Raw genomic sequence first — 22,171 nt, forward strand, 5'->3', positions numbered from 1 at the left:
AGACTGTCTTTTCTCCATTGTATATCCTTAGCTCCTTTGTCATAGATGAGATAGCCATAGGTATGTAGGTTTATCTCTGGGCTTTCTGTCCTGTTCCATTGATCTGTGTTTATGCCAATCTACATACACTTGGTTCCATTATGGAGACATATAAATACATAGGTTTCAAGATTGTTACCAGTCAGATAAATTCCTCTTCAGTGAATAGGGTGTTTTGTGTCCAGTTCATTGAGAAAGTAGTAGGTCTTGTCTATTACATATTTGGTATATGGAATGGTATCTGTGCTAATTTCAAACTCTGCTTTTACACATCACCCCACGTCACCTTTCCCCTTAAGGAGGCATAAGTGTGTTTTCTAAATGTGTAACTCTGTTCTCTTTTGAAATTCAGTTCATGTGTAGCCATGTTTACATTCCCTCTATAAGTGATATATTACAATAAGTTTCTGTTTCTTTGTGGCTCATTTCACTTAGCATCATCGTACCTAAAGCCACTCATTATGCTGCTATTGGCCTTATGACATTGATTTTATGTCTGAGTGACATTCCATTGTATATAAGTACCACAACATCTATATCCATTTTTTTCCTTTCCTGGGATATTTAAAGTGTACCGAAGTCAAGGTTCTTGTAAACAGAGCAGCCCTAAACTTTGTGATGGCTGTGTGTTGCGGATTTTTAGTTTTCCCAAAATACACGCCCATGAGTGGAAGTGTGCTATGCTCTGTAGCTGTTTTAGAAAACAACATACAGTTCTGCAGAGAGGCTGTTGGCAATTTACATCCTGTCCATCGGTGTAACCAGGCTCCATTTTCTCCATGGCCTATCCTGCATTTGTGGTTTTCACACTATTTGTGGATGGCCCTTTGGACTGGAGGTAAGGGACACTTCTATGTAGTGTGGATTTTCAATGCCTGATGGCTTGCTTGGCCAAAAAGGGCGTATCCTTTTTTTCCCAAATATATTCAAGAAAATACACATACACCCTTTTCAGCTAAGGGCAACATTGTCGAAGTTCTGTCGCTTTTCATGTGCTTTAAAGATGACTCCAATGTACCTCTTGAAATCTGTTTCCTTCAAATCTGCCTTGCATTCAAATCTTCTTCATGGCCTTACCTCAATATATTTCTGGATGATAGTTGTCCTTTATAACAGTGCAAGTTTGTGAATTGCTGTGCCCCTGATTTCCATTTTTCAAATCGCCTATTTGTGAGCTGGCTGCAATACCGCAGGATGGATTTAGGCCCTAGTCCTGTTCCGGGGCTTCAGGCTGAGCCTTTGGTTAATGCTTCTTCCTGATGGGAAAGTAGAGTGATATGTGCCCATCCAAACACCTACAGCTAATCTCTCATTTGTTTTCTCTCTTCCTGTTCATCCTCTGCACAATTTGCAAACTGTGCATATCAGGAGGGTAAAGGCGCTGACACTCCAAGTGGGGAGATTTTTAGTAATGCAGATGGAATGGTGAAGCCGAGCACGACGAAAGGAAAAATGAGGTACATTTAGAAAACTTTCCCAATTACACAGTGTACCATCCACTGGGTTTCCCATGCATGTTTTAACTGTAGGAAGATTCCCTTAAACCTGGAGAGTTGGGACCACTAGAATGCGTAGCACACAGTATTGCTCTAAGTGGTGTTCATTTGCTCACACAACCTCAGCAATCTTGTCAGCCCCAAGTGTCCAGTCTTATGTCTCATCCAGCTGTGGGTGTAAAGGTGGTCAATCCAGGTTGGATCACAGGCCCTGAACGTAATTTTTAAGATTTCTTTCTGTTTCGCTGTTTTTGCATTTTGCTTTTGAAACTTATTTTTTTAAGGGGATTTAGCTGAATTTCAGTGCTGTGCTCATGCAATTATACACACATATGATTCCTTTATGGAGACATGAGGATACATATGATTTAAAATTCTCAGAGTCAGATATATTCCTCTGCAATGAATAGGGTGTGTTGAGTCCAGTTCATTGTGCGGGGAGTAGGTGTTGTCTATTACATACTTAATTTATGTAACGGTATCTGTGTTAATTTAAAACAGTGGTTTTATGCATCAACCCACCTCGCCTTTCCCCTTAAGCAGGCAGAAGATTGTTTTCTAAATGTGTGACTCTGTTGTGTTTGTAATTCAGTTCATATGTAGCCATGTGTTCATTCACCCTATGAGTGATATATTATGATAAGATTCGATACTCTGTTATCTTTCCTAACTCAGTTCATGTGTAGCCATGTTTACAGGATCTTCATAAGTGATATCTTACGATAAGTTTGTTTCTCTGTGTGACTTATTTCACTTAGAATCATCCTACAAGAATCCACTCACTTTGCTGCTACTGGTCTTATGACATTGATTTCATGGCTGAGGGATATTCCATCGTACATAAGTACCACAATTTTTGAACCATTTTTATATTTCCTGGGATATTTAAGGTGTACCCAATTTGAGGTTCTTGTAAGCAGTGCAGTCTTAAATTTGGGGGTGTCTCTGTCTTATTGATTTTCAGGTTTCCCAAGGTATATTCCCTAGACTGGAAGTGCCCTTGGCTCTGTAGCTCTGTTGTTTACTTGTTTTAGGGAACACAATGCACTCTTCCAGTGAGGCAGTTGGCAATTTACATCCTGCCCATCAGCATAACAAGGCTCCTTCTTCTCGAGGGCCTGTCTTGCCTTTCTGGTTTTTACACATTTTTTGGATGTCCCTATGGACCGGTGGGAAGTGATACTTCTTTGTAGTGCAGATTTGCATTGTCCTCTTGCTTGCTTGGCCAACAAGGGCGTATGCATTTCCTCCTGAATATATTCAGGAGAAAACGCATACGCCCTTATTGGCCAAGTGCATCATTGTCGAAGTTGTTCCCCTCTTCCTGTGCTTTACAGGAGACTCCAACGTACCTCTTGAAATCAGTTTCCTGCTATTCTGCCTCGCTTTCAAGTCCACCTCCTTGCCTTCCTTCAACAGATTTTTGGACGATAGTTGCGATTTATTACTCTGCCAGTTTGTGAATTGCTGTGCCCCTGAGCTCCATTTATCAACTCATTTTTTGTGAGCTGAACACAAGTCCAAAATTTTGGTTCATGACCTATACTGGTTCCGGGTGGCTGGCTGAGACTTTGGTTAATTCATCTTCCTGCCGGGAAATTAGAGTGACATATGCCCGTCCAAATGCCTAACAGCTACTCTCTCATTGGTTCTCCCTCTTCCCTTCCATCCTCTGCCAATTTGGCAACCTGTGCGAACCAGGATGTTAAAGGGGCTGTGTCTCCAAGTTGGGACATTGATAGTAAAGCAGTTGGAAAGTCAATACAGAGCACCAGGAGAGGGACTATTCCTTGAGTTTTAGAAACGTTTCGTATTCACAGTGTGTTCATCCTCTAGGTTTCCCGTACATGATACAGTTGTAGTTATATTCCCTTCAACCTGTAGAGATGTGACCCATGGAAATGGGACCATGCATTATTGCTTTAAAGGGTCTGCATTTCCTCACCCAAACTCACCAATCCTCTCAGTTCCAAGTGTCCAGCCTTATGCCACATCCAGCTGTCTTTGCAGATAGGGTCATTCCAGATTTCATCAGAGAACCTGAAGGAATTGTAAAGAATTTCCCTGTTTTTTTTGTTTTGTTTTTGAAATTCCTTTTTATACTGGGTTTGAGCTGATTCTCGCTGCCATGTTTACGCCAGTCTAGACATACATGATTCCCTTACGTAGACATATCAGTATATAGGTTTTAAGATTATTACTAGTCAGATCTATTCCTCTGTGGGAAATATGGGCTTTTGAGTCCCTTTCACTGAGGAAGGTGTAGGTCTTGTCTATTCCACAGTTGGTTTTAGAAATGGTACCTGTGTTTATATCAAACTCTGATTTTATGCATCACCCCACCTCTCCTTTCCCCTTAAGCAGGCATAAGACTGTTTTCTAAATGTGAGACTCTGTTCTCTTTCCTAACTCAGTTCATGTGTGGCCATGTTTACAGGATTTTCATAAGTGATATCTTATGATAAGTTTCTTTTTCTGTGTGACTTATTTCACTTAGAATCATCGTACCTGAATCAACTCACTTTGCTGCTCCTAGTCTTATGACATTGATTTCATGGCTGAGGGACATTCCATCGTACATAAATACCACAGTTTTTGGAACCATTTTTATATTTCCTGGGATATTTAAGGTGTACCAAAGTTGAGGTTCTTGTAAGCAGTACAGCCCTAAATTTGGGGGTGGCTCTGTCTTCTTGATTTTCAGTTTTCCCAAGGTATATTCCCTAGACTGGAAGTGCCCTTGGCTCTGTAGCGCTGTTGTTTACTTGTTTTAGGGAACGCAATGCACTCCTCCAGTGAGGCAGTTGGTAATTTATATCCCGCGCATCAGCATAACAATGCTCCCTGTTCTCCAGGGCCTGTCTTGCCTTTCTGGTTTTTACACATTTTGTGGATGTCCCTTTTGACCGGTGGGAAGTGATACTTCTTTGTAGTGCAGATTTGCATTGCCCGCGTGCTTGCTTGGCCAAAAAGGGCGTATGCGCGTTTTCCTGAATATATTCAGGAGAAGACGCATACGCCCTTTTTGGCCAAGTGCGTCATTTTCGAAGTTGTGCCCCTCTTCCTGTGCTTTAAAGGCGATTCCAACGTACCTCTTAAAATATGTTTCCTGCTATTCTATCTCGCTTTCAAGTCCGCCTCGCTGCCTTTCCTCAACAGATTTTTGGACGATAGTTGTCCTTTATTACTCTGCCAGTTTGTGAATTGCTGTGCCTCTGAGCTCCATTTTTCAACTCGTTTTTTGTGAGCTGTACGCAAGTCCAAAATTTTGGTTCAGGACCTATACTGGTTCCCGGTGGGTGGCTGAGACTCTGGTCAATTCTTCTTCCTGCCGGGAAATTAGAGTGACATGTGCCCGTCCAAATGCCTAACAGCTACTCTCTCATTGGTTCTCCCTGTTCCCTTCCATCCTCTGCCAAATTGGCAACCTGTGCGAACCAGGAGGTTAAAGGGTTTGTCTCTCCAAGTTGGGAGATTGATAGTAAAGCAGTTGGAAAGTCAAAGTGGAGCACCAGGAGAGGGACTATTCGTTGAGTTTTAGAAACCTTTTGTATTCACAGTGTGTCCATTCTCTAGGTTTCCCGTACATGTTATAGCTGTAGTAATATTCCCTTCAACATGGAGAGTTGGGACCCATGGAATGGTGGCCATGCATTTTTGCTTTAAAGGGTCTGCATTTGCCCACCAAATCTCACTAATCCTCTCAGTCCCAAGTGTCCAGCCTTATGCCACATCCAGCTGTCATTGTAGGTAGGGTCATTCCAGGTGTCATCAGAGACCCTGAAGGAAATGTAAAGAATTTCACTGTTTTTTGGTTTTGTTTTTGAAATTCCTTTTTATAGTGGGTTTGAGCTGATTCTCGCTGCCATGTTTATGCCTGTCTAGACACACATGATTCCCTTACAGAGACGTATCAATACATAGGTTTTAAGATTCTTACTAGTCAGATCTATTCCTCTGCGGGAAATATGGGATTTGAGTCCCTTTCACTGAGAAAGGTGTAGGTCTTGTCTATTCCACAGTTGGTTTTAGAAATGGTACCTGTGTTTATATCAAACTCTGGTTTTATGCATCACCCCACCTCTCCTTTCCCCTTAAGCAGGCATAAGAGTGTTTTCTAAATGTGAGACTCTGTTCTCTTTCCTAACTCAGTTCATGTGTAGCCAAGTTTACAGGATCTTCATAAGTGATATCTTATGATAAGTTTCTTTTTCTGTGTGACTTATTTCACTTAGAATCATCGTACCTGAATCCACTCACTTTGCGGCTCCTGGTCTTATGACATTGATTTCATGGCTGAGGGATATTCCATCGTACATAAATACCACAGTTTTTGGAACCATTTTTATATTTCCTGGGATATTTTAGGTGTACCGAAGTTGAGGTTCTTGTAAGCAGTGCAGCCCTAAATTTGGGGGTGGCTCTGTCTTCTTGATTTTCAGTTTTCCCAAGGTATATTCCCTAGACTGGAAGTGCCCTTGGCTCTGTAGCTCTGTTGTTTACCTGTTTTAGGGAACGCAATGCACTCCTCCAGTGAGGCAGTTGGTAATTTACATCCCGGCCATCAGCATAACAAGTCTCCCTGTTCTCCAGGGCCTGTCATGCCTTTCTGGTCTTTACTCATTTTGTGGATGTCCCTTTTGACCGGTGGGAAGTGATACTTCTTTGTAGTGCAGATTTGCATTGCCCGCTTGCTTGCTTGGCCAAAAAGGGCGTATGCGTTTTCTCCTGAATATATTCAGGAGAAAACGCATACGCCCTTTTTGGCCAAGTGCGTCATTTTCGAAGTTGTGCCCCTCTTCCTCTGCTTTAAAGGCGATTCCAACGTACCTCTTGAAATCTGTTTCCTGCTATTCTGTCTCGCTTTCAAGTCCGCCTAGTTGCCTTCCCTCAACAGATTTTCGGACGATAGTTGTCCTTTATTACTCTGCTAGTTTGTGAACTGCTGTGCCCCTGAGCTCCATTTTTCAACTCGTTTTTTGTGACCTGTACGCAAGTCCAAAATTTTGGTTCAGGACCTATACTGGTTCCCGTTGGGTGGCTGAGTCTCTGGTTAATTCTTCTTCCTGCTGGGAAATTAGAGTGATATGTGCCCGTCCAAATGCCTAACAGCTACTCTCTCATTGGTCCTCCCTCTTCCCTTCCATACTCTGCCAAATTGGCAACCTGTGCGAACCAGGAGGTTAAAGGGGTTGTCTCTCCAAGTTGGGAGATTGATAGTAAAGCAGTTGGATAGTCAAAGCGGAGCACCAGGAGAGGGAATACTCATTGAGTTTTAGAAACCTTTTGTATTCACAGTGTGTCCATTCTCTAGATTTCCCGTACATGTTATAGCTGTAGTAATATTCCCTTCAACATGCATTGTTGGGACCCATGGAAAGGGGCCATGCATTTTTGCTTTAAAGGGTCTGCATTTGCTCACCCAATCTCACCAATCCTCTCAGTCCAAAGTGTCCAGCCTTATGCCACATCCAGCTGTCATTGTAGATAGGGTCATTCCAGGTTTCATCAGAGACCCTGAAGGAAATGTAAAGAATTTCCCTGTTTTTTGCTTTTGTTTTTGAAATTCCTTTTTATAGTGGGTTTGAGCTGATTCTCGCTGCCATGTTTATGCCAGTCTAGACACACTTGATTCCCTTACAGAGACATATCAATACATAGGTTTTAAGATACTTACTAGTCCGATCAATTCCTCTGCGGGAAATATGGGGTTTTGAGTCCCTTTTACTGAGGAAGGTGTAGGTCTTGTCTATTCCACAGTTGGTTTTAGAAATGGTACCTGTGTTTATATCAAACTCTGGTTTTATGCATCACCCCACCTCTCCTTTTCCCTTAAGCAGGCAAAAGAGTGTTTTCTAAATGTGAGACTCTGTTCTCTTTCCTAACTCAGTTCATGTGTAGCCATGTTTACAGGATCTGCATAAGTGATATCTTATGATAAGTTTCTGTTTCTGTGTGACTTATTTCACTTAGAATCATCGTACCTGAATCCACTCACTTTGTGGCTCCTGGTCTTATGACATTGATTTCATGGCTGAGGTATATTCCATCGTACATAAATACCACAGTTTTTGGAACCATTTTTATATTTCCTGGGATATTTAAGGTGTACCCAAGTTGAGGTTCTTGTAAGCAGTGCAGACCTAAATTTGGGCGTGGCTCTGTCTTCTTGATTTTCAGTTTTCCCAAGGTATATTCCCTAGACTGGAAGTGCCCTTGGCTCTGTAGCTCTGTTGTTTACTTGTTTTAGGGAACGCAATGCACTCCTCCAGTGAGGCAGTTGGCAATTTACATCCCGCCCATCAGCATAACAAGGCTCCCTGTTCTCCAGGGCCTGTCTTGCCTTTCTGGTTTTTACACATTTTGTGGATATCCCTTTTGACCGGTGGGAAGAGATACTTCTGTGTAGTGCAGATTTGCATTGCCCGCTTGCTTGCTTGGCCAAAAAGGGCGTATTCGTTTTCTCCTGAAAATATTCAGGAGAAAACGCATACGCCCTTTTTGGCCAAGTGTGTCATTGTCGAAGTTGTGCCCCTCTTCCTGTTCTTTAAAGGCGATTCCAACGTACCTCTTGAAATCTGTTTCCTGCTATTCTGTCTCGCTTTCAAGTCCGCCTCGCTACCTTCCCTCAACAGATTTTTGGACGATAGTTGTCCTTTATTACTCTGCCAGTTTGTGAATTGCTGTGCCCCTGAGCTCCATTTTCCAACTCGTTTTTTGTGAGCTGTACGCAAGTCCAAAATTTTGGCTCAGGACCTATACTGGTTCCCGTTGGGTGGCTGAGACTCTGGTTAATTCTTCTTCCTGCTGGGAAATTAGAGTGATATGTGCCCGTCCAAATGCCTAACAGCTACTCTCTCATTGGTTCTCCCTCTTCCCTTCCATCCTCTGCCAAATTGGCAACCTGTGCGAACCAGGAGGTTAAAGGGGTTGTCTCTCCAAGTTGGGAGATTGATAGTAAAGCAGTTGGAAAGTCAAAGCAGAGCACCAGGAGAGGGAATACTCATTGAGTTTTAGAAACCTTTTGTATTCACAGTGTGTCCATTCTCTAGATTTCCCGTACATGTTATAGCTGTAGTAATATTCCCTTCAACATGGATTGTTGGGACCCATGGAATGGGGGCCATGCATTTTTGCTTTAAAGGGTCTGCATTTGCTCAACCAATCTCACCAATCCTCTCAGTCCCAAGTGTCCAGCCTTATGCCACATCCAGCTGTCATTGTAGATAGGGTCATTCCAGGTTTCATCAGAGACCCTGAAGGAAATATAAAGAATTTCCCTGTTTTTTGGTTTTGTTTTTGAAATTCCTTTTTATAGTGGGTTTCAGCTGATTCTCGCTGCCATGTTTATGCCAGTCTAGACACACTTGATTCCCTTACAGAGACATATCAATACATAGGTTTTAAGATACTTACTAGTCAGATCAATTCCTCTGCGGGAAATATGGGGTTTTGAGTCCCCTTTACTGAGGAAGGTGTAGGTCTTGTCTATTCCACAGTTGGTTTTATAAATGGTACCTGTGTTTATATCAAACTCTGGTTTTATGCATCACCCCACTTCTCCTTTCCCCTTAAGCAGGCATAAGAATGTTTTCTAAATGTGAGACTCTGTTCTCTTTCCTAACTCAGTTCATGTGTAGCCATGTTTACAGGATCTTCATAAGTGATATCTTATGATAAGTTTCTTTTTCTGTGTGACTTATTTCACTTAGAATCATCGTACCTGAATCCACTCACTTTGCGGCTCCTGGTCTTATGACATTGATTTCATGGCTGAGGGATATTCCATCGTACATAAATACCACAGTTTTTGGAACCATTTTTATATTTCCTGGGATATTTAAGGTGTACCCAAGTTGAGGTTCTTGTAAGCAGTGCAGCCCTAAATTTGGGGGTGGCTCTGTCTTCTTGATTTTCAGTTTTCCCAAGGTATATTCCCTAGACTGGAAGTGCCCTTGGCTCTGTAGCTCTGTTGTTTACTTGTTTTAGGGAACACAATGCACTCCTCCAGTGAGGCAGTTGGTAATTTACATCCCGGCCATCAGCATAACAAGTCTCCCTGTTCTCCAGGGCCTGTCATGCCTTCCTGGTTTTTACTCATTTTGTGGATGTCCCTTTTGACCGGTGGGAAGTGATACTTCTTTGTAGTGCAGATTTGCATTGCCCGCTTGCTTGCTTGGCCAAAAAGGGCGTATGTGTTTTCTCCTGAATATATTCAGGAGAAAACGCATACGCCCTTTTTGGCCAAGTGCGTCATTGTCGAAGTTGTGCCCCTCTTCCTGTGCTTTAAAGGCAATTCCAACGTACCTCTTGAAATCTGTTTCCTGCTATTCTGTCTCGCTTTCAAGTCCGCCTCGCTGCCTTCCCTCAACAGATTTTTGGACGAGAGTTGTCCTTTATTACTCTGCCAGTTTGTGAATTGCTGTGCCCCTGAGCTCCATTTTTCAACTCGTTTTTTGTGAGCTGTACGCAAGTCCAAAATTTTCGTTCAGGACCTATACTGGTTCCCGGTAGGTGGCTGAGACTCTGGTCAATTCTTCTTCCTGCCGGGAAATTAGAGTGACATGTGCCCGTCCAAATGCCTAAGAGCTACTCTCTCATTGGTTCTCCCTCTTCCCTTCCATCCTCTGCCAAATTGGCAACCTGTGCGAACCAGGAGGTTAAAGGGGCTGTCTCTCCAAGTTGGGAGATTGATAGTAAAGCAGTTGGAAAGTCAAAGCGGAGCACCAGGAGAGGGACTACTCGTTGAGTTTTAGAAACCTTTTGTATTCACAGTGTGTCCATTCTCTAGGTTTCCCGTACATGTTATAGCTGTAGTAATATTCACTTCAACATGGAGAGATGGGACCCATGGAATAGGGGCCATGCATTTTTGCTTTAACGGGTCTGCATTTGCTCACCCAATCTCACCAATCCTCTCTCTCCCAAGTGTCTAGCCTTATGTCACATCCAGCTGTCATTGTAGATAGGGTCATTCTAGGTGTCATCAGAGACCCTGAAGGAAATGTAAAGAATTTCACTGTTTTTTTGTTTTGTTTTTGAAATTCCTTTTTATAGTGGGTTTGAGCTGATTCTCGCTGCCATGTTTATGCCAGTCTCGACACACATGATTCCCTTACAGAGACGTATAAATACATAGGTTTTAAGATTCTTACTAGTCAGATCTATTCCTCTGCGGGAAATATGGGGTTTTGAGTCCCTTTCACTGAGAAAGGTGTAGGTCTTGTCTATTCCACAGTTGGTATTAGAAATGGTACCTGTAATTATAACAAACTCTGGTTTTATGCATCACCCCACCTCTCCTTTCCCCTTATGCAGGCATAAGAGTGTTTTCTAAATGTGAGACTCTGTTCTCTTTCCTAACTCAGTTCATGTGTAGCTATGTTTACAGGATCTTCATAAGTGATATCTTATGATAAGTTTCTTTTTCTGTGTGACTTATTTTACTTAGAATCATCGTACCTGAATCCACTCACTTTGCTGCTCCTGGTCTTATGACATTGATTTCATGGCTGAGGGATATTCCATCGTACATAAATACCACAGTTTTTGGAACCATTTTTATATTTCCTGGGATATTTAAGGTGTACCCAAGTTGAGGTTCTTGTAAGCAGTGCAGCCCTAAATTTGGGGGTGGCTCTGTCTTATTGATTTTCAGTTTTCCCAAGGTATATTCCCTAGACTGGAAGTGCCCTTGGCTCTGTAGCTCTGTTGTTTAGTTGTTTTAGGGAACGCAATGCACTACTCCATTGAGGCAGTTGGCAATTTACATCCCGGCCATCAGCATAACAAGTCTCCCTGTTCTCCAGGGCCTGTCTTGCCTTTCTGGTTTTTACTCATTTTGTGGATGTCCATTTTGACCGGTGGGAAGTGATACTTCTTTGTAGTGCAGATTTGCATTGCCCGCTTGCTTGCTTGGCCAAAAAGGGCGTATGCGTTTTCTCCTGAATATATTCAGGAGAAAATGCATACGCCCTTATTGGCCAAGTGCGTCATTGTCGAAGTTGTGCCCCTCTTCCTGGGCTTTAAAGGCGATTCCAACGTACCTCTTGAAATCTGTTTCCTGCTATTCTGCCTCGCTTTCAAGTCCGCCTAGTTGCCTTCCTGCAACAGATTTTCGGTCGATAGTTGTCCTTTATTACTCTGCCAGTTTGTGAACTGCTGTGCCCCTGAGCTCCATTTTTCAACTCGTTTTTTGTGAGCTGTACGCAAGTCCAAAATTTTCGTTCAGGACCTATACTGGTTCCCGGTAGGTGGCTGAGACTCTGGTTAATTCTTCTTCCTGCTGGGAAATTAGAGTGATATGTGCCCGTCCAAATGCCTAACAGCTACTCTCTCATTGGTTCTCCCTCTTCCCTTCCATCCTCTGCCAAATTGGCAACCTGTTGGAACCAGGAGGTTAAAGGGGTTGTCTCTCCAAGTTGGGAGATTGATAGTAAAGCAGTTGGAAAGTCAAACCGGAGCACCAGGAGAGGGACTAATCGTTGAGTTTTAGAAACCTTTTGTATTCACAGTGTGTCCATTCTCTAGGTTTCCCGTACATGTTATAGCTGTAGTAATATTCCCTTCATCCTGGAGAGTTGGGACCCATGGAATGGGGGACATGCATTTTTGCTTTAATGGGTCTGCATTTGCTCACCAAATCTCACCAATCCTCTCAGTCCCAAGTGTCCAGCCTTATGCCACATCCAGCTGTCATTTTAGATAGGGTCATTCCAGGTTTCATCAGAGACCCTGAAGTAAATGTAAAGAATTTCCCTGTTTTTTGGTTTTGTTTTTGAAATTCCTTTTTATAGTGGGTTTGAGCTGATTCTCGCTGCCATGTTTATGCCAGTCTAGACACACTTGATTCCCTTACAGAGACATATCAATACATAGGTATTAAGAATCTTACTAGTCAGATCTATTCCTCTGCGGGAAATATGGGGTTTTGAGTCCCTTTCCCTGAGGAAGGTGTAGGTCTTGTCTATTCCACAGTGGGTTATAGAAATGGTACCTGTGCTTATATCAATCTCTTGTTTTATGCATCACCCCACCTCTCCTTTCCCCTTAAGCAGGCATAAGAGTGTTTTCTAAATGTGAGACTCTGTTCTCCTTCCTAACTCAGTTCATGTGTAGCCATGTTTACAGGATCTTCTAACGTGATATCCTATGATAAGTTTCTTTTTCTGTGTGACTTATTTCACTTAGAATCATCGTTCCTGAATCCACTCACTTTGCTGCTCCTGGTCTTATGACATTGATTTCATGGCTGAGGGATATTCCATCGTACATAAATACCAATGATTTTTGAACCATTTTTATATTTCCTGGGAAATTTAAGGTGTACCCAAGTTGAGGTTCCTCTAAGCAGTGCAGCCCTAAATTTGGGGGTGGCTCTCTCTTATTGATTTTCACTTTTCGCAAGGTATATTCCCTAGACTGGAAGTGCCCTTGGCTCTGTAGCTCTGTTGTTTACTTGTTTTAGGGAAAGCAATGCACTCCTCCAGTGAGGCAGTTGTCAATTTACAACCCGCCCATCAGCATAACAAGGCTCCCTGTGCTCCAGGGCCTGTCTTGCCTTTCTTGTTTTTACACATTTTGTGGATGTCCCTTTTGACCGGTGGGAAGTGATACTTCTGTGTAGTGCAGATTTGCATTGACCGCTTGCCTGCTTGGCCAAAAAGGGCGTATGCGTTTTCTCCTGAATATATTCAGGAGAAAACGCATACGCCCTTTTTGGCCAAGTGCGTCATTGTCGAAGTTGTGCCCGTCTTCCTGTGCTTTAAAGGCGATTCCAATGTACCTCTTGAAATCTGTTTCCTGCTATTCTGCCTCGCTTTCAAGTCCGCCTCGCTGCCTTCCCTCAACAGATTTTTGGACGATAGTTGTCCTTTATTACTCTGCCATTTTGTGAATTGCTGTGCCCCTGAGCTCCATTTTTCAACTCGTTTTTCGTGAGCTGTACGCAAGTCCAAAATTTTGGTTCAGGACCTATACTGGTTCCCGGTAGGTGGCTGAGACTCTGGTCAATTATTCTTCCTTCCGGGAAATTAGAGTGGCATGTGCCCATCCAAAAGCCTAACAGCTACTCTCTCATTGGTTCTCCGTCTTCCCTTCCATCCTCTGCGAAATTGGCAACCTGTGCGAACCAGGAGGTTAAAGGGGTTGTCTCTCCAAGTTGGGAGATTGATAGTAAAGCAGTTGGAAAGTCAAAGCAGAGCACCAGGAGAGGGACTACTCGTTGAGTTTTAGAAACCTTTTGTATTCACAGTGTGTCCATTCTCTAGGTTTCCCGTACATGTTATAGCTGTAGTAATATTCACTTCAACATGGAGAGTTGTGACCCTTGGAATGGGGGCCATGCATTTTTGCTTTAAAGGGTCTGCATTTGCTCACCCAATCTCACCTATCCTCTCGGTCCCAAGTGTCCAGGCTTATGTCACATCCAGCTGTCATTGTAGATAGGGTCATTCTAGGTGTCATCAGAGACCCTGAAGGAAATGTAAAGAATTTCACTGTTTTTTTGTTTTGTTTTTGAAATTCCTTTTTATAGTGGGTTTGAGCTGATTCTCGCTGCCATGTTTATGCCAGTCTAGACACACATGATTCCCTTACAGAGACATATCAGTACATAGGTTTTTAAGATACTTACTAGTCAGATATATTCCTCTGCCGGAAATATGGGGTTTTGAGTCCCTTTCACTGAGGAAGGTGTAGGTCTTGTCTATTCCACAATTGGTTTGAGAAATGGTACTTGTACTTATATCAAACTCTGGTTTTATGCATCACCCCACCTCTCCTTTCCCCTTAAGCAGGCATAAGAGTGTTTTCTAAATGTGAGACTCTGTTCTCTTTCCTAACTCAGTTCATGTGTAGCCATGTTTACAGGATCTTCATAAGTGATATCTTATGATAAGTTTCTTTTTCTGTGTGACTTATTTCACTTAGAATCATCGTACCTGAATCCACTCACTTTGCTGCTCCTGGTCTTATGACATTGATTTCATGGCTGAGCTATATTCCATCGTACATAAATACCAGAATTTTTTGAGCCATTTTTATATTTCCTAGGATATTTAAGGTGTACCCACGTTGCGGTTCTTGTAAGCAGTGCAGCCCTAAATTTGGGGGTGGCTCTGTCTTATTGATTTTCAGTTTTCCCAAGGTATATTCCCTAGACTGGAAGTGCCCTTGGCTCTGTAGCTCTGTTGTTTACTTGTTTTAGGGAACGCAATGCACTACTCCAGTGAGGCAGTTGGCAATTTACATCCCGGCCATCGGCATAACAAGGCTCCCTGTTCTCCAGGGCCTGTCATGCCTTTCTGGTTTTTACTCATTTTGTGGATGTCCCTTTTGACCGATGGGAAGTGATACTTCTTTGTAGTGCAGATTTGCATTGCCCGCTTGCTTGCTTGGCCAAAAAGGGCGTATGCGTTTTCTCCTGAATATATTCAGGAGAAAATGCATACGCCCTTTTTGGACAAGTGCGTCATTGTCGAAGTTGTGCCCCTCTTCCTGTGCTTTAAAGGCGATTCCTTCGTACCTCTTGAAATCTGTTTCCTGCTAATCTGCCTCGCTTTCAAGTCCGCCTCGTTGCCTTCCCTCAACAGATTTTTCGACGATAGTTGTCCTTTATTACTCTGCCAGTTTGTGAATTGCTGCTCCTGTGGTCCATTTTTCAACTCGTTTTTTGTGAGCTGTACAAAAGTCCAAAATTTTGGTTCAGGACCTATACTGGTTCCAGGTGGGTGGATGAAACTCTGGTTAATTATTCTTCCTTCCAGGAAATTAGAGTGACATGTGCACTTCCAAATGCCTAACAGCTACTCTATCATTGGTTCTCCCTCTTCCCTTCCATCCTCTGCCAAATTGGCAAACTGTGCGAACCAGGAGGTTAAAGGGGTTGTCTCTCCAAGTTGGGAGATTGATAGTAAAGCAGTTGGAAAGTCAAACCGGAGCACCAGGAGAGGGACTACTCGTTGAGTTTTAGAAACCTTTTGTATTCACATTGTGTCCATTCTCTAGGTTTCCCGTACATGTTATAGCTCTAGTAATATTCCCTACAACATAGAGAGTTGGGACACATGGAATGGGGGCCATGCATTTTTGCTTTAAAGGGTCTGCATTTGCTCACCCTATCTCACCAATCCTCTCAGTCCCAAGTGTCCAGCCTTATGCCACATCCAGCTGTCATTGTAGATAGGGTCATTCCAGGATTCATCAGAGACCATGAAGGAAATGTAAAGAATTACCCTGTTTTTTGGTTTTGTTTTTGAAATTCCTTTTTATAGTGGGTTTGAGCTGATTCTCGCTGCCATGTTTGTGCCAGTCTAGACACACTTGATTCCCTTACAGAGACATATCAATACATAGGTTTTAAGATTCTTACTAGTAAATCAATTCCTCTGCGGGAAATATGGGGTTTTGAGTCCCTTACACTGAGGAAGGTGTAGGTCTTGTCTATTCCACAGTTGGTTATAGAAACGGTACCTGTGCTTATATCAAACTCTGGTTTTATGCATCACCCCACCTCTCCTTTCCCCTTAAGCAGGCATAAGAGTGTTTTCTAAATGTGAGACTCTGTTCTCTTTCCTAACTCAGTTCATGTGTAGCCATGTTTACAGGATCTTCATAAGTGATATCTTATGATAAGTTTCTTTTTCTGTGTGACTTATTTCACTTAGAATCATCGTACCTGAATCCACTCACTTTGCTGCTCCTGGTCTTATGACATTGATTTCATGGCTGAGGGATATTCCATCGTACATAAATACCACAGGTTTTTGACCAATTTTAATATTTCCTGGGATATTTAAGGTGTACCCAAGTTGAGGTTCTTGTAAGCAGTGCAGCCCTAAATTTGGGGGTGGCTCTGTCTTATTGATTTTCAGTTTTCCCAAGGTATATTCCCTAGACTGGAAGTGCCCTTGGCTCTGTAGCTCTGTTGTTTACTTGTTTTAGGGAACGCAATGCACTCCTCCAGTGAGGCAATTGGCAATTTACATTCCGCCCATCAGCATAACAAGGCTCCCTGTTCTTCAGGGCCTGTCTTGCCTTTCTGGTTTTTACACATTTGTGGATGTCCCTTTTGACCGGTGGGAAGTGATACTTCTTTGTAGTGCAGATTTGCATTGCCCGCTTGCTTGCTTGGCCAAAAAGGGCGTATGCGTTTTCTCCTGAATATATTCAGGAGAAAACGCATACGCCCTTTTTGGCCAAGTGCGTCATTGTCGAAGTTGTGCCCCTCTTCCTGTGCTATAAAGGCGATTCCAATGTACCTCTTCAAATGTGTTTCCTGCTATTCTGCCTCGCATTCATGTCCGCCTCATTGCCTTCCCTCAACAGATTTTTGCACGATAGTTGTCCTTTATTACTCTGCCAGTTTGTGAATTGCTGTGCCCCTGAGCTCCATTTTTCTACTCGTTTTTTGTGAGCTGTACGCAAGTCCAAAATTTTGGTTCAGGACCTATACTGGTTCCCGGTGGGTGACTGAGACTCTGGTTAATTCTTCTTCCTGCCGGGAAATTAGAGTGACATGTGCCCGTCCAAATGCCTAACAGCTACTCTCTCATTGGTTCTCCCTCTTCCCTTCCATCCTCTGCCAAATTGGCAACCTGTGCGAATCAGGAGGTTAAAGGGGTTGTCTCTCCAAGTTGGGAGATTGATAGTAAAGCAGTTGGAAAGTCAAACCGGAGCACCAGGAGAGGGAATACTCGTTGAGTTTTAGAAACCTTTTGTATTCACAGTGTGTCCATTCTCTAGGTCTCCCGTACATGTTATAGCTGTAGTAATATTCCCTTCAACCTGGAGAGTTGGGACCCATGGAATGGGGGCCATGCATTTTTGCTTTAAAGGGTCTGCATTTGCTCACCCAATCTCACCAATCCTCTCAGTCCCAAGTGTCCAGCCTTATGCCACATCCAGCTGTCATTGTAGATAGGGTCATTCCAGGTTTCATCAGAGACCCTGAACGAAATGTAAAGAATTTCCCTGTTTTTTGGTTTTGTTTTTGAAATTCCTTTTTATAGTGCGTTTGAGCTGATTCTCGCTGCCATGTTTATGCCAGTCTAGACACACATGATTCCCTTACAGAGACATATCAATACATAGGTTTTAAGATTCTTACTAGTCAGATCTATTCCTCTGCGGGAAATATGGGGTTTTGAGTGCCTTTCACTGAGAAAGGTGTAGGACTTGTCTATTCCACAGTTGGTTTTAGAAATGGTACCTGTGCTTATATCAAACTCTGGTTTTATGCATCACCCCACCTCTAGTTTCCCCTTAAGCAGGCATAAGAGTGTTTTCTAAATGTTAGACTCTGTTCTCTTTCCTAACTCAGTTCATGTGTAGCCATGTTTACAGGATCTTCATAAGTGATATCTTATGATAAGTTTCTTTTTCTGTGTGACTTATTTCACTTAGAATCATCGTACCTGAATCCACTCACTTTGCTGCTCCTGGTCTTATGACATTGATTTCATGGCTGAGGGATATTCCATGGTACATAAATACAACAGTTTTTTGAACCATTTTTATATTTCCTGGGACATTTAAGGTGTACCCAAGTTGAGGTTCTTGTAAGCAGTGCAGCCCTAAATTTGGGGGTGGCTCTGTCTTATTGATTTTCAGTTTTCCCACGTTATATTCCCTAGACTGGAAGTGCCCTTGGCTCTGTAGCTCTGTTGTTTACTTGTTTTAGGGAACGCAATGCAGTCCTCCAGTGAGGCAGTTGGCAATTTACATCCCGCCCATCAGCATAACAAGGCTCCCTGTTCTCCAGGGCCTGTCTTGCCTTTCTGGTTTTTACACATTTTGTGGATGTACCTTTTGACCAGTGGGAAGTGATACTTCTTTGTAGTGCAGATTTGCATTGCCCGCTTGCTTGCTTGGCCAAAAAGGGCGTATGCGTTTTCTCCTGAATATATTCAGGAGAAAACACATACGCCCTTTTTGGCCAAGTGCGTCATTGTCGAAGTTGTGCCCCTCTTCCTGTGCTTTAAAGGCAATTCCAGCGTACCTCTTGAAATCTGTTTCCTGCTATTCTGTCTCGCTTTCAAGTCCACCTCGCTGCCTTCCCTCAACAGATTTTTGGACGATAGTTGTCCTTTATTACTCTGACACTTTGTGCATTGCTGTGCCCCTGAGCTCCATTTTTCAACTAGTTTTTTGTGAGCTGTACGCAAGTCCAAAATTTTGGTTCAGTATCTATACTGGTTCCCGATGGGTGGCTGAGACTCTGGTTAATTCTTCTTCCTGACAGGAAATTAGAGTGACATGTTCCCGTCCAAATGCCTAACAGCTATTCTCTCATTGGTTCTCCCCCTTCCCTTCCATCCTCTGCCAAATTGGAAACCTGTGCGAACCAGGAGGTTAAAGGGGTTGTCTCTCCAAGTTGGGAGATTGATAGTAAAGCAGTTGGAAAGTCAAACCGGAGCACCAGGAGAGGGACTACTCGTTGAGTTTTAGAAACATTTTGTATTAACAGTGTGTCCATTCTCTAGGTTTCCCGTACATGTTATAGCTGTAGTAATATTCCCTTCAACATAGAGAGTTGGGACCCATGGAATGGGGGCCATTCATTTTTGCTTTAAGGGGTCTGCATTTGCTCACCCTATCTCACCAATCCTCTCATTCCCAAGTGTCCAGCCTTATGCCACATCCAGCTGTGATTGTAGATAGGGTCTTTCCAGGTTTCATCAGAGACCCTGAAGGAAATATAAAAGAATTTCCCTGTTTTTTGGTTTTGTTTTTGAAATTCCTTTTTATAGTGGGTTTGAGCTGATTCTCGCTGCCATGTTTATGCCAGTCGAGACACACTTGATTCCCTTACAGAGACATATCAAAACATAGGTTTTAAGATTCTTACTAGTCAGATCTATTCCTCTGTGGGAAATATGGGGTTTTGAGTCCCTTTCACTGAGGAAGGTGTAGGTCTTGTCTATTCCAGAGTTGGTTTTAGAAATGGTACCTGTACTTATATCAAACTCTGGTATTATCCATCACCCCACCTCTCCTTTCCCCTTAAGCAGGCACAAGAGTGTTTTCTAAATGGGAGACTCTGTTCTCTTTCCTAACTCAGTTCATGTGTAGCCATGTTTACAGGATCCTCATAAGTGATATCTTATGATAAGTTTCTTTTTCTTTGTGACTTATTTCACTTAGAATCATCGTACCTGAATCCACTCACTTTGCTGCTCCTGGTCTTATGACATTGATTTCATGGCTGAGGGATATTCCATCGTACATAAATACCACAGTTTTTTGAACCATTTTTATATTTCCTGGGATATTTAATGTGTACCCAAGTTGAGGTTCTTGTAAGGAGTGCAGCCCTAAATTTGGTGGTGGCTCTGTCTTATTGATTTTCAGTTTTCCCAAGGTATATTCCCTAGACTGGAAGTGCCCTTGGCTCTGTAGCTCTGTTGTTTACTTGTTTTAGGGAACGCAATGCACTCCTCCAGTGAGGCAGGTGGCAATTTACATTCCGCCCATCAGCATAACAAGGCTCCCTGTTCTCCAGGGCCTGTCTTGCCTTTCTGGTTTTTACACATTTTGTGGATGTCCCTTTTGACTGGTGGGAAGAGATACTTCTTTGTAGTGCAGATTTGCATTGCCCGCTTGCTTGCTTGTCCAAAAAGGGCGTATGCGTTTTCTCCTGAATATATTCAGGAGCAAACGCATTCTCCCTTTTTGGACAAGTGCGTCATTGTCGAAGTTGTGCCCCTCTTCCTGTGCTTTAAAGGCGATTCCTTCGTACCTCTTGAAATCTGTTTCCTGCTAATCTGCCTCGCTTTCAAGTCCGCCTCGTTGCCTTCCCTGAACAGATTTTTCGACGATAGTTGTCCTTTATTACTCTGCCAGTTTGTGAATTGCTGCTCCTGTGGTCCATTTTTCAACTCGTTTTTTGTGAGCTGTACAAAAGTCCAAAATTTTGGTTCAGGACCTATACTGTTTCCCGGTGGGTGGCTGAGACTCTGGTTAATTCTTCTTCCTACCAGGAAATTAGAGTGACATGTGCCCGTCCAAATGCCTAACAGCTACTCTCTCATTGGTTCTCCCTCTTCCCTTCCATCCTCTGCCAAATTGGCAACCTGTGCGAACCAGGAAGTTAAAGGGATTGTCTCTCCATGTTGGAAGATTGATAGTAAAGCAGTTGGAAAGTCAAACCGGAGCACCAGGAGAGGGAATACTCGTTGAGTTTTAGAAACATTTTGTATTCACAGTGTGTCCATTCTCTTGGTTTCCCGTACATGTTATAGCTGTAGTAATATTCCCTTCAACATGGTGATTTGCGACCCATGGAATGGGGGCCATGCATTTTTGCTTTAAAGGGTCTGCATTTGCTCACCCAATCTCACCAATCCTCTCAGTCCCAAGTGTCCAGCCTTATGCCACTTCCAGCTGTCATTGTAGATAGGGTCATTCCAGGTTTCATCAGAGACCCTGAAGGAAATGTAAAGAATTTCCCTGTTTTTAGTTTTTGTTTTTGAAATTACTTTTTATAGTGGGTTTGAGCTGATTCTCGCTGCCATGTTTATGCCAGACTAGACACACTTGATTCACTTACAGAGACATATCAATACATAGGTTTTAAGATTCTTACTAGTCAGATCTATTCCTCTGCGGGAAATATGGGGTTTTGAGTCCCTTTCACTGAGGAAGGTGTAGGTCTTGTCTATTCCACAGTTGGTTATAGAAATGGTACCTGTGCTTATATCAAACTCTTGTTTTATGCATCACCCCACCTCTCCTTTCCCCTTAAGCAGGCATAAGAGTGTTTTCTGAATGTGAGACTCTGTTCTCTTTCCTAACTCAGTTCATGTGTAGCCATGTTTACAGGATCTTCATACGTGATATCTTATGATAAGTTTCTTTTTCTGTGTGACTTATTTCACTTAGAATCATCGTACCTGAATCCACTCAATTTGCTGCTCCTGGTGTTATGACATTGATTTCATGGCTGAGGGATATTCCATCGTACATAAATACCACAGTTTTTTGAACCATTTTTATATTTCCTGGGATATTTAAAGTGTACCCAAGTTGAGGTCCTTGAAAGCAGTGCAGCCCTAAATTAGAGGGTGGCTCTGTCTTATTGATTTTCAGTTTTCCCAAGGTATATTCCCTAGACTGGAAGTGCCCTTGGCTCTGTAGCTCTGTTGTTTACTTTTTTTAGCGAACGCAATGCACTCCTCCAGTGAGGCAGTTGGCAATGTACATCCCGCCCATCAGCATAAAAAGGCTCCCTATTTTCCAAAGCCTGTCTTGCCTTTCTGGTTTTTACACATTTTGTGGATGTCCCTTTTGACTGGTGGGAAGAGATACTTCTTTGTAGTGCAGATTTTCATTGCCCGCTTGCTTGCTTGTCCAAAAAGGGCGTATGCGTTTTCTCCTGAATATATTCAGGAGCAAACGCATTCGCCCTTTTTGGACAAGTGCGTCATTGTCGAAGTTGTGCCCCTCTTCCTGTGCTTTAAAGGCGATTCCTTCGTACCTCTTGAAATCTGTTTCCTGCTAATCTGCCTCGCTTTCAAGTCCGCCTCGTTGCCTTCCCTCAACAGATTTTTCGACGATAGTTGTCCTTTATTACTCTGCCAGTTTGTGAATTGCTGCTCCTGTGGTCCATTTTTCAACTCGTTTTTTGTGAGCTGTAC

The sequence above is a fragment of the Mesoplodon bidens genome (genome assembly GCF_964165515.1).
Source record: "Mesoplodon bidens genome assembly, contig: HAP1_SCAFFOLD_47, whole genome shotgun sequence".
NCBI lineage: Eukaryota > Metazoa > Chordata > Mammalia > Artiodactyla > Ziphiidae > Mesoplodon > Mesoplodon bidens.